Source organism: Leucopleurus acutus, assembly GCF_964270905.1.
Source record: "Leucopleurus acutus genome assembly, chromosome: 3".
Lineage (NCBI taxonomy): Eukaryota > Metazoa > Chordata > Mammalia > Artiodactyla > Delphinidae > Leucopleurus > Leucopleurus acutus.
The window spans coordinates 118,981,445-118,991,522 of record NC_139145.1 but is presented as its reverse complement, the minus strand read 5'-3'; positions in this window follow the sequence as shown (position 1 = coordinate 118,991,522).

The following is a 10,078-nucleotide window of genomic DNA, read 5'->3' as shown; positions in this document are numbered from 1 at the left end:
TTCATTGCAATCAGCTTATAAATCGGGCCAAATCTTCTCCAAAGTCTAGAATTAGACCTATGTCTAAACCTATAAATAAAGGGTTTATTTAACTCTGAAGGATACAGGCCAACAGGGTAAGCAGTGGGCTACAGACAATTCAACCAATGGAAATTGAAAATCCATCTATGTTAGACAAGAGAGATTAAGATAAAAATTTATATTTGGGTGGGGAGAGTATTCATAGCTTTGTCTTCTGAAAAGGGTTAAGAAAATTAATTTCCATCCTCTGGGTGTTCATACACTGCTGGTTTGGGGAAGTATCTCAGATGTAGTCTAGTTGGCAGATGGAAAATGTCTTGATTTTTAAATTTGTTGTGGATAAGGCAACAGTAGATAAAATTTATTTATTCAAAAGTTTATGAAACACTTGCTCTGTGCCAGGTAAAGTGGTCACCTAGAGAGAAGAAGACCCCCACCTTCTTCCCAGGAAGCACTACCCAGCACACTGAGCTCAACTCAGGTGGAGATGATGTTGGGGCAATATATTAAGTCTAACAGTAATGTGCTTCAGGCTACTGCTTTAAAAAATTATCCATTCATTTGGTGATCACCTCACTTTCCCCTATGCCTAGTAAGTATTACATAGAGGTACTGAAAAAAAGTGATTCTAGATAAAAAGAACAAAAGTGAGATTGATTTAAGGAGGAGGAAAGGAGACAAACTTGTTCTACTTTTGACCTGAATTACCATGGAGAAATCATGAAGTGGTTAAGAAGTAACGTAGTCTAACAGGAACCATCCCCTTGCAGGCACTCTCTGCCCTCTCCAACAGGGTGGCCTTGAATTTCAAAGGCAAACCCCCAAGTGAGTATAACAGACAGGTTTGCCTACTCAGAACCCTGCCAGGACAGGGGTCAGAGCACAGAGTTCTTATGCAGTACCCTCACACTTTCATTCTTTTTGTACCACTTGTTCCCACAGATTTTGCTGCTATACTTTCCCATCCCCCCTTGCAAGGCTCCCTCCACGTCATCACATGCTCATTATTTCTGTAATTTGCATCAGAGCATTGCTCTTCCTCAGGCCATTTGGCAACAATTTACCATACAGCATGACATCATTTCAAAAACCATTTTGTTGACATAAGGACTGAGACAATGTCAGAATCCAGATGCGATATTATATCATCTATTTGTCATATGTACACTTGGGGACTGAATTTTTATCACTTGCCTACTCTAAGATAATTAGGTATATCAAATGAAAAAGTATTGTCCTAGAACAGTGGGTCCTAGCATTTTGACATTTCTGAATATTGAAGTAAAATAACCTTTCTCAAAAGGGAAATGACCCAAGTGAGATTATCATGTGCTTTTCTCCTTTTCTTTAGCAAGAAGAGGTTTTGTTGGAAAATGAAGTTTTCACCAGGAAGTTTTTGGAGGAGTAACCCACTCTCTGTTCATGAGCACATAACACTGAACAAAAAATTGGAGGTTTGTATGCACCAGGAAAGGTGCCAAGTATCTGGATAAATGTACCTGAGCCACATTTGCTGGAACAGGGTCTGTAAAATGACATTGGAAGGCCTGAGGAGGAGTTAGTAAGACTGCCTGAGAAGGAACAAGGAAGAATCAAAGATGACACTTTTGTATATTAACCTGTGTCCTGCCACCCAGCTATACTCACTTATTATTTTCAGGAGTTTTTTTACTGATTCTTTGGCATTTTCTATGTCAACTGAAAACAAAGACAGTTTTATTTCTTTCTTCCAAATTTGTATACATTTTATTTCCTTTTCTTGTCTTGTTGCATTGGCTAGGACTTCCAGTGTGATATTAAAAATGGGGCAGTGGGGCTTCCCTGGTGGCGCAGTGGTTGAGAGTCCGCCTGCCGATGCCGGGGGCGCGGGTTCGTGCCCCGGTCCGGGAGGATCCCGCGTGCCGCGGAGCGGCTGGGCCCGTGAGCCGTGGCCGCTGGGCCTGCGCGTCTGGAGTCTGTGCTCCGCAACGGGAGAGGCCACAGCGGTGCGAGGCCCGCGTACCGAAAAAAAAAAAAAAAAAAATGGGGCAGTGAAAGGGTACATCCTTGCCTTGTTCCTGATCTTAATGGCAAAGCTTTGAGTTTCTTAACATGATGTTAGGTATACATTTTTTGTAGACTTTTAAAAATCAAGTTATGAAGTATCTCTCTATTCCTAGTCTGTTGAGAGCTTTTATCATGAATAAGTGTTGGATTTTGTCAAATGCTTTTTCTGCATCTATTGATATGATCATGTGATATTTATCTTCAGCCTGTTGATGTAGTGGAATACATTGACTGGTTTTCATATACTGAACAAATCTTGCATACCTAGAATAAATCCCACTTGATCACGGTATTATAATTCTTTTATACATAGTTGAATTTGATTTGCTAATATTTTTTTTGAGAATTTTTGCATCTATGTTCATGAGAGACACTGGTCTGTAGTTTCCCTTTCTTGTAATATCTTTGTCTGGTTGATATTAAGGATAATGCTGGCCTCATAGAATATGTTAGGAAGTTTTCTCTCTGCTTCTATCTTCTGGAAGAGATTGTGGAGAATTGGTATCATTTCTGCCTTAAATGTTTGGTGGAATTTAACCAATGAAACCATCTGGGCCCAGTGCTTTCTTTTTTGGAATGTTATTAATTTTTGATTCAATTTCTTTAATAGATAAAGGCTTATTTAGATTATTCGTTTCTCCTTGTGTAAGTTTTGGTAGTGTGTACCTTTCAAGGAATTGGTCCATCTCATTTAAGTCATCAAATTTGTGAGCATGGAGTTGTTTGTAGTATTTGTTGATTATTCTTTAAAATTTCATGGTAGCAGCAGTGATCATGCCTCTTTCATTATTAATATTTGTAACTTGTGTCTTGCTCTCTTTCTCTCTTGGTTACCTTGGCTAGAAGTTTATCAACTGTATTAACTTTCTTCCTAAAGAACCAGACTTTGGTTTTGTTGATTTCTGTTTTTCTGTTTCAGATTTTGTTGATATATTCTCTAATTTTTATTTTTCTTTTTTCTCCTTTAGGCTTAAATTGCTCTTTTTTTCTCTAGTTTCCTAAGAGATGAGGCTTTGAGACACTTAAGCTGGGTATGTTAGTCTGAATCCTCTGAGAAACAGACACCAAGATAGAATTAAACATTTTCATTAGAGGAGACATCTGTGAGAGAAGATAGGGAAGGAACCCAAGAAGGCTGGGAGAAACTGTCAGACCACTATGTAAGTCTGACCTGGAATAAGAAGAGAGGGAGGGAAGGCTGATCGTCTAAGAAAGGTTCAGCAAGACTGACAGGGAGTCTTCAAGCCAAAGTAGGCTGTTGAAAAGTTCTGTGTCTCCTAAGAAAGGGCCTGCCGTAATATTCTGCCAGACTCTTTCAATAGCTGGGAGCATCCCATGGAATTAGGCCTTACTACAAATGTAGCAATGGATTTCAGCGCATACAAGCTGGGGCCCTGGTCAGTTACGTAGCCTGTAATGGGAGGTCTGAAATGTACACTTTCATGTCTACCTCACCAAGTTTTAAAAGGGGGAGAGAAGGAGGCAGAGGCCCCTAGAAGCATGGAAGAACTCAACATGAGTTTGAAATAAGTAATCCTGTTGGCTAGAAATTGGACTAAGTGGTTAAAAGGGCAAGAGATTTGTGTGCAGTGGGCCTTAGAGGACAGCTAGGGAAATTTTGGATTGTATCCTGAAGGCAAAGAAGAACTATTGAGGGGTTTGAATCAAAAGAGTGACAAGATTAGATGAGATCAGTTATAGGAAGAGGATTCTGGCAGCAGTGTGAAGTATTGAGTAGGGGGCAGAAAGTGGAGGTTGGAAGACTACTGAGGAGAGTGTGGCCTTGGTCTAATGAGAGATGATGAGGGCCCAAACCAGGCAAGAGGTGATGCAGAGGGACCAGATTCAGGAGTTCTTTAGGAGGTAAGATTGATATGACTCAGGCATGGGATGGGAAAATTATAAAATGAGCCCCAGACACTTGACTTAGGGGACTCAGGGACAGGGGAGAAATTTACAGAGAAAAGGAATTACAAGAAGGAAAGCAAGTGTGGAGGAGGAAATCAAGAGTTTGGTTGGTTTTGGACAGGTGGCTTCTGAGGTTCATCTGTCTAGCTGGTATTTGCATACATGGGTCTGGGTCTCAGCATCATTGCCTGGACTAAATATAGAGGTTTAGGTGCATTCTGAGGCCATGAGTATGAATCACCCAGACATAGGACATAACTTTGGGAGAAAAGGAGGCCAAATACTGAAGTCCAGAGAACTCACTGGTAGAGAGGCACAGAAGAGGAACCAGTAGAGGAGACTGAGGAATAGTTAGGTGGGTAGAAAAGAAAGAGTGATTCCCTGAAAGTCGGGGAGGGCGAATTCTTAGTGGAGTGTGATCAATAGTGTCAAATGCTGATGCAGGGGAGCCAACAAGATGAGAACTAGGAAATGCACAGTGTCACAGGTTGAATTGTGCTCCCAAAAAGATATGTTCAAGTCCTAAGCCCTGGAACCTCAGAATGTGGACTTACTTGGAAACAGCATTGTTGCAGATATAATTAAGACATAAATTAAGATGAGGTCATACTGGAGTAAGGTGGGCTCCTAATCCAATATGACTGCTGTCCTTATAAGAGGAGAAAAGACAGATATGGAAAGAAGAATGGAGGCACAGATTGGAGTTGTACAGCGTAAACCAGGGAACATCAAGGATTGCTGGCAAACACTGAAGCTAAGGAAAAAAACATGGGGCAGATCCTTCCCTAGATCCTGCCAAGAGAGGATAACCCTGCTGGAACTTTGATCTAACACTTCTAGCCTCCAGAACTGTGAGAGAATAAATTTCTATTGTTTTAAGCTACCCCAGTTTGTGGTACTTTGTTACAGGAGCCCGAGGAAATGAATATGTAAAGTTAAAGAGGCATTTTGCTGCAAAGCCAGACAGGTTAGTCTTCCTTTAAGGATGGAGGAAAGGTAAGTGCAGGTGCAGAACTGATACCTTTAGATATAGGGAGTAATGGAGTGGGAGATGGAAAGAGTTACAGCCTGTTGGCATTTTTTTCTACAAAGTCAGGGCCGGGGATCATCTGCTGAGAGTGAAGGGGGCTGAAGGAGATCACAACTTCAATTACAACCTGTATTAGTTCTCTATTGCTGCATAACAAATTACCCCAGAACTTAGCAACCTAAACAGCAAACATTTATTATCTCACATAGCTTCTTTCTAAGAGTCAGGAATCTGGGAATGGCTGAACTGAGTGTTTCTGGCTCAGGCTCTCTCGTGAGGTTGTAACCAAGATGTCAGCCAGAGCTGCAGTCCTCTGAGGTTCTGACTGGGCTGGAGAACCTGCTTCCACAGTGGCTCACTCACATCCATCTCTCTATAAGGTTGCTTGAGTGTCCTCACTACACGGCAGCCAGTTTCCCCTATAACACGTGATCCAAGAGAGAGACCAAGGCATAAACCACAATTTCTTTTATGACCTAAGCTTGGCAGTCGTATACTATCATTTCTGCTGGTGATGGCATATGTCTCATCTATTGATTATACAGACCAATTCTGATACAATGACTACACAAGAGAACAAATACTAGGAGGCAGGGATCATTAGGGGCCATCTTGGAGGCTGGCTACCACATCACCTATATGCTGAAGCCTCCCGACTCTTGGTACATGTCCTAATGTCTCCCCCTGAGTTTCAGACACATATATTAAGGTATCTTCTGGTCATCCTTTCTTGGATGTCCCATGAGCACCTCAAAGGCAACGTGTATAAAACTAAACTCTTCATTGTACTCCCAATCAGGTTCCTTCTCTAACACTCTCTTAGGCATAAGCTCTTCTAATGACTCAAAACGCCCAAGCTAGAAGGTAGGATCATCTACGATCACTTTCCTTTACCAATTCTTCCAATCCAAACCATCACAGGTCATATCAATTTTACTTTCTAAATATTTCTGGTATCTATTGCCTCCTCTCTATACTGACTTTCATAGCCCTAGTTAACGAATTTATCTTTCACCTGAATCACTGCAACAGCCTCCAAACTATTGGACCAACATACAGCTGTCAAGAACCATGAAGGATCTCAGATTTACCCTACTCAGGCTGGATGCTAGCCATTGCACGGATGCTGACAGAATACATGAGACTCCTGGGTCAGATACGAAGGACTTTATAACTTTCAGTAGAGCAAGTAGCTGGGAAACTACCCTTTTGTTCTGGATTATTCTTTCAAGGACGTTTGTATAGCAAGCATCTTTGGAAGATGGAGATAGAGACTCAAAGGGCAGCAGCTTTGCTTGCAGCCCATTATAAAATTATAAAATATTCAGGTTCCCTAAGCTCACTTGGGGTTTCTCACAGAGACAGAACCTCCACTTCATGTATAGCATCTGCCTGAGTCACTCCATGCTGTCCCTGTGATTCTCAAGAAGCAAGGAGGAATGGAGATGAGTCAGTACCTGATTCACAAGACATGCAGAAAAGTGATAAACTCATGGGGAATTGTCTCCCAACAACAGCCAAAATCTAAATCAGGCCATTCAATGGCTCCCTGCACCTACAGAACAAAGTCAAGTTTCTTAAATGACACTGTCCACCTCTGCCCCTTGCATTCTTCCTACTTCCTGCCTCACAACATGGCTCAGAAATAACATGCAGCCCCTCAACAATTTGTGTTCATTCTTGCCTCTAGGTCTTTGCTTGGGTCATCTTCTTTGCCTGAATTTCCCCCTTCCCTTCCCTAGAAATTGTTCATCTTAAGCTCTGTGAAGTAGCTTAAGAGGCTCACATTCATTCTGAGTGTTACTGGGTTAATGTTTGTCTATGGGCACATGGGGCCAACCATCCTTACTCTTTAATGGACTAATATTTCCCACTCACAACTGTTTTCTTCTTCCCATAATTGGAACTGCCCTTTGTGCGATGAAAGTGCAGCCTGTTACAGTAAAATGAGTCTCCATGATTTTCTTGGCAACTTCTGTGGTGGGATCGGGTAAATACCTAACTTCTATTCTTATTTCTGATTCTAGTTTGCCTCTCAGCTGTGCTGTCTCCCCAGCAGGCCTGAAGCAGCTCCATCTGGGTTCTGTTTCTGGTTGTTTTCACTATCTCAGAGTCAAAATCAAAGGCAGATTTTCATTTACAAAATAGCCATTCCCACCATAGGTTTATAAATCTCTGACTGGAGCCCAACTGCGTGCCTGGATGGAGCAGAGTAAGGTTTAGAATGGTGGCCCAGGGCCTGCTTGCACAAGACCATCTCTCAAACAGAGCTGAATAGACTGTGTCACAAAAATGGTGTAACTTTGGATAAGACAGCTTTGAGAAATGCTGTGAGAAAACTATTGATATTAATTCATTTCAGAAGTGAACCCTGGTGGTCATTTGACCATATTTTGAGAATCAACTGTTTCGAAAGAATTCTTAGCAACACTGATTTCATTTAACTCCTTTCTTTACTTGCTCCCATTTTGTTTGTTTATTTGTTGTTTTTTGGTTTTTCTGAGAAATGAAGTTAACAGCATGAGGCACCAGCCTGGCTCAGGGTAAAGAAAACTAATGAGGAGTGATAGCATAAGGCTGGAAAGCACTCATGAAACTTGAGTGAAAAATGCTATGTGAGATCACGCTTATGTGGGTGGGATGAAAGGCACAATCTTCCCATTTGGCACTTTCTTTCTGGTTGTGCGAGTGTCACCTTCTGGGGTATCTGCCCAGCTGACAGTGATCCTTCTTAATGAGGCCCCTGCTGGGATTTATAGGGTTGGGCTCCTGGAAACCATATTTATGGAACATAATTCTGGCCCCCATCTCCCACCCCACAGGAATCTTCTTCCTTCCCTTATGTATCTCAAGCACCCACGGGAGTGTCTGGAACACAGTGAGTGTTCAATAAACATTTGTTGAATTGATGGTCCTGGGGACTGAGATGATGGAGAGATCCCTCCTGTGCTTGAGGCTGGGACTCCGGAGCTATGGGAAGCCTTGCCCCCTCTTGGGACTGAGGGGCAGCGGAAGGAGGAGACCAAGGAGACTGGGAGACAGATCTGGAGAGTGAAAATTTGGGCTGGCTCCCACTGATTCTCTAGTCCTGCTACCAGGCCTTTCCAAGGCCAAGCTGCAAACCACTCTCACTGAATCCACCCCTTTGTCCGTGCTTACACTGGCTCCAGAGTGTTAGCCCAAGGAACGTAGAAAATTTGGAAGTTGACATGGCAAAAGTCTAGGAGTGATTAACAGAAAAGTGCGTCACTCACATTACCATATGATCCAGCAATTCCACTCCTGGGCATATATCCAGAGAAAACTATAATTCAAAAAGATACATGCACCCCTATGTTCATAGCAGCACTATTCACAATAGCCAAGACATGGAAACAACCTAAATGTCCACCGACAGGGGAATGGATAAAGAAGATGTGGTACACATATGCAATGGAATACTACTCAGCCATAAGAAAGAACAAAATAATGCCATTTGCAGCAACATGGATGGACCTAGAGATTATCATACTAAGTGAAGTAAGTCAGAAAGAGAAAGACAAATACCATATGATATCACTTACATGTGGAATCTAAGATATGACACAAATGAACCTATCTATGAAACAGAAACAGACTCACAGACATGGAGAACAGACTTGTGGTTGCCAAGGGGAAAGCGGGGGTGGGGGATGGATGGACTGGGAGTTCGGGGTTAGCAGTCGCAAACTATTACATATAGAATGGATACACAACAATGTCCTCTTGTACAGCTCAGGGAACTATATTCAATATTCTGAGATAAACAATAATGGAAAAGAATATAAAAAAGAATATATATATATGACTGAATCACTTTGCTCTACAGCAAATATTAACACAACATTGTAAATCAACTATACTTCAATTTTTTTTAAAAAGTGGGTCATCACCAACAGCAGCCCTGGAGCGAAAGTGGGTTGTGACCTCAGGGAAATTCTCAGCGAGCTAGCCGCCACTCATCCCTTTCTCTAGAGGCTGTCTGTACTCACAAGTGTGTTCTGACAGTGACAGGACACTGGCTTAACACAGTAGGGACATGAAATGATCAAACAATAAAATCCCAGTTTCCACAGAGATATTTGATAATGTTATAATGTTATAATGTTATAAGGGAAATATTATGCTATATTAATATTATCCTATATTATCCTAAATATTATTAAATATTAAATATTAAATATAAATAATATAAATAATATTAAATATAAATATAAATATTAAATATATTAAATATTATCCTAAATATTATCCTATATTATGGAGCTCTAAAAGCATGGTCTCAAGTGGACATTTTTTTTTTTTTTACTCTCACCACAAAATAAAGGCAAACAAACACTATTTCTCACCACCATAGCCCTGGAGACACTACATCAGATCACAGCATGTCAGGAACAGAAAGGTGGACAAGAAGCTGCAATACCACACAAATAGATCGTGGTCCTGTTCATCAGTAATTGGTGGAAGGCCACTCTGCAAAGCATATTGGAAGTGGAGGGTGCTTCCTAGGTTCTGTGCAATTAAGAACACCTGTGGGCTTCCCTGGCGGTGCAGTAGATAAGAATCTGCCTGCCAATGCAGGGGACACAGGTTCGTTCCCTGGTCCAGGAAGATCCCACATGCCGCGGAGCAACTAAGCCCGTGTGCCACAACTACTGAGCCTGTGCTCTAGAGCCTGCACGCCATAACTGCTGAGCCTGTTCACCTAGAGCCCATGCTCCACAACAAGAGAAGCCACCGCAATGAGAAGCCCACGCACGCCGACGAAGAGTAGCCCCCGCTCGCCACAACTAGAGAAAGCCTGCACGCGGCAACTAAGACCCAACACAGCCAAAAATAAATAAATAAATATTTAAAAAATTTTTTTAATTAAAAAAAAGAACACCTTACGGGACGGATAAATTAGGAGTTTGGCATTAACATATACACAGTACTATATATAAAATAGATAACCAACAAGGACCTACTGTATAGCACAGGGAACTATACTCAATATTTTATTATAACCTATAAGGGAAAAGAATCTGAAAAAGAATAGAGATATACATATGTGCA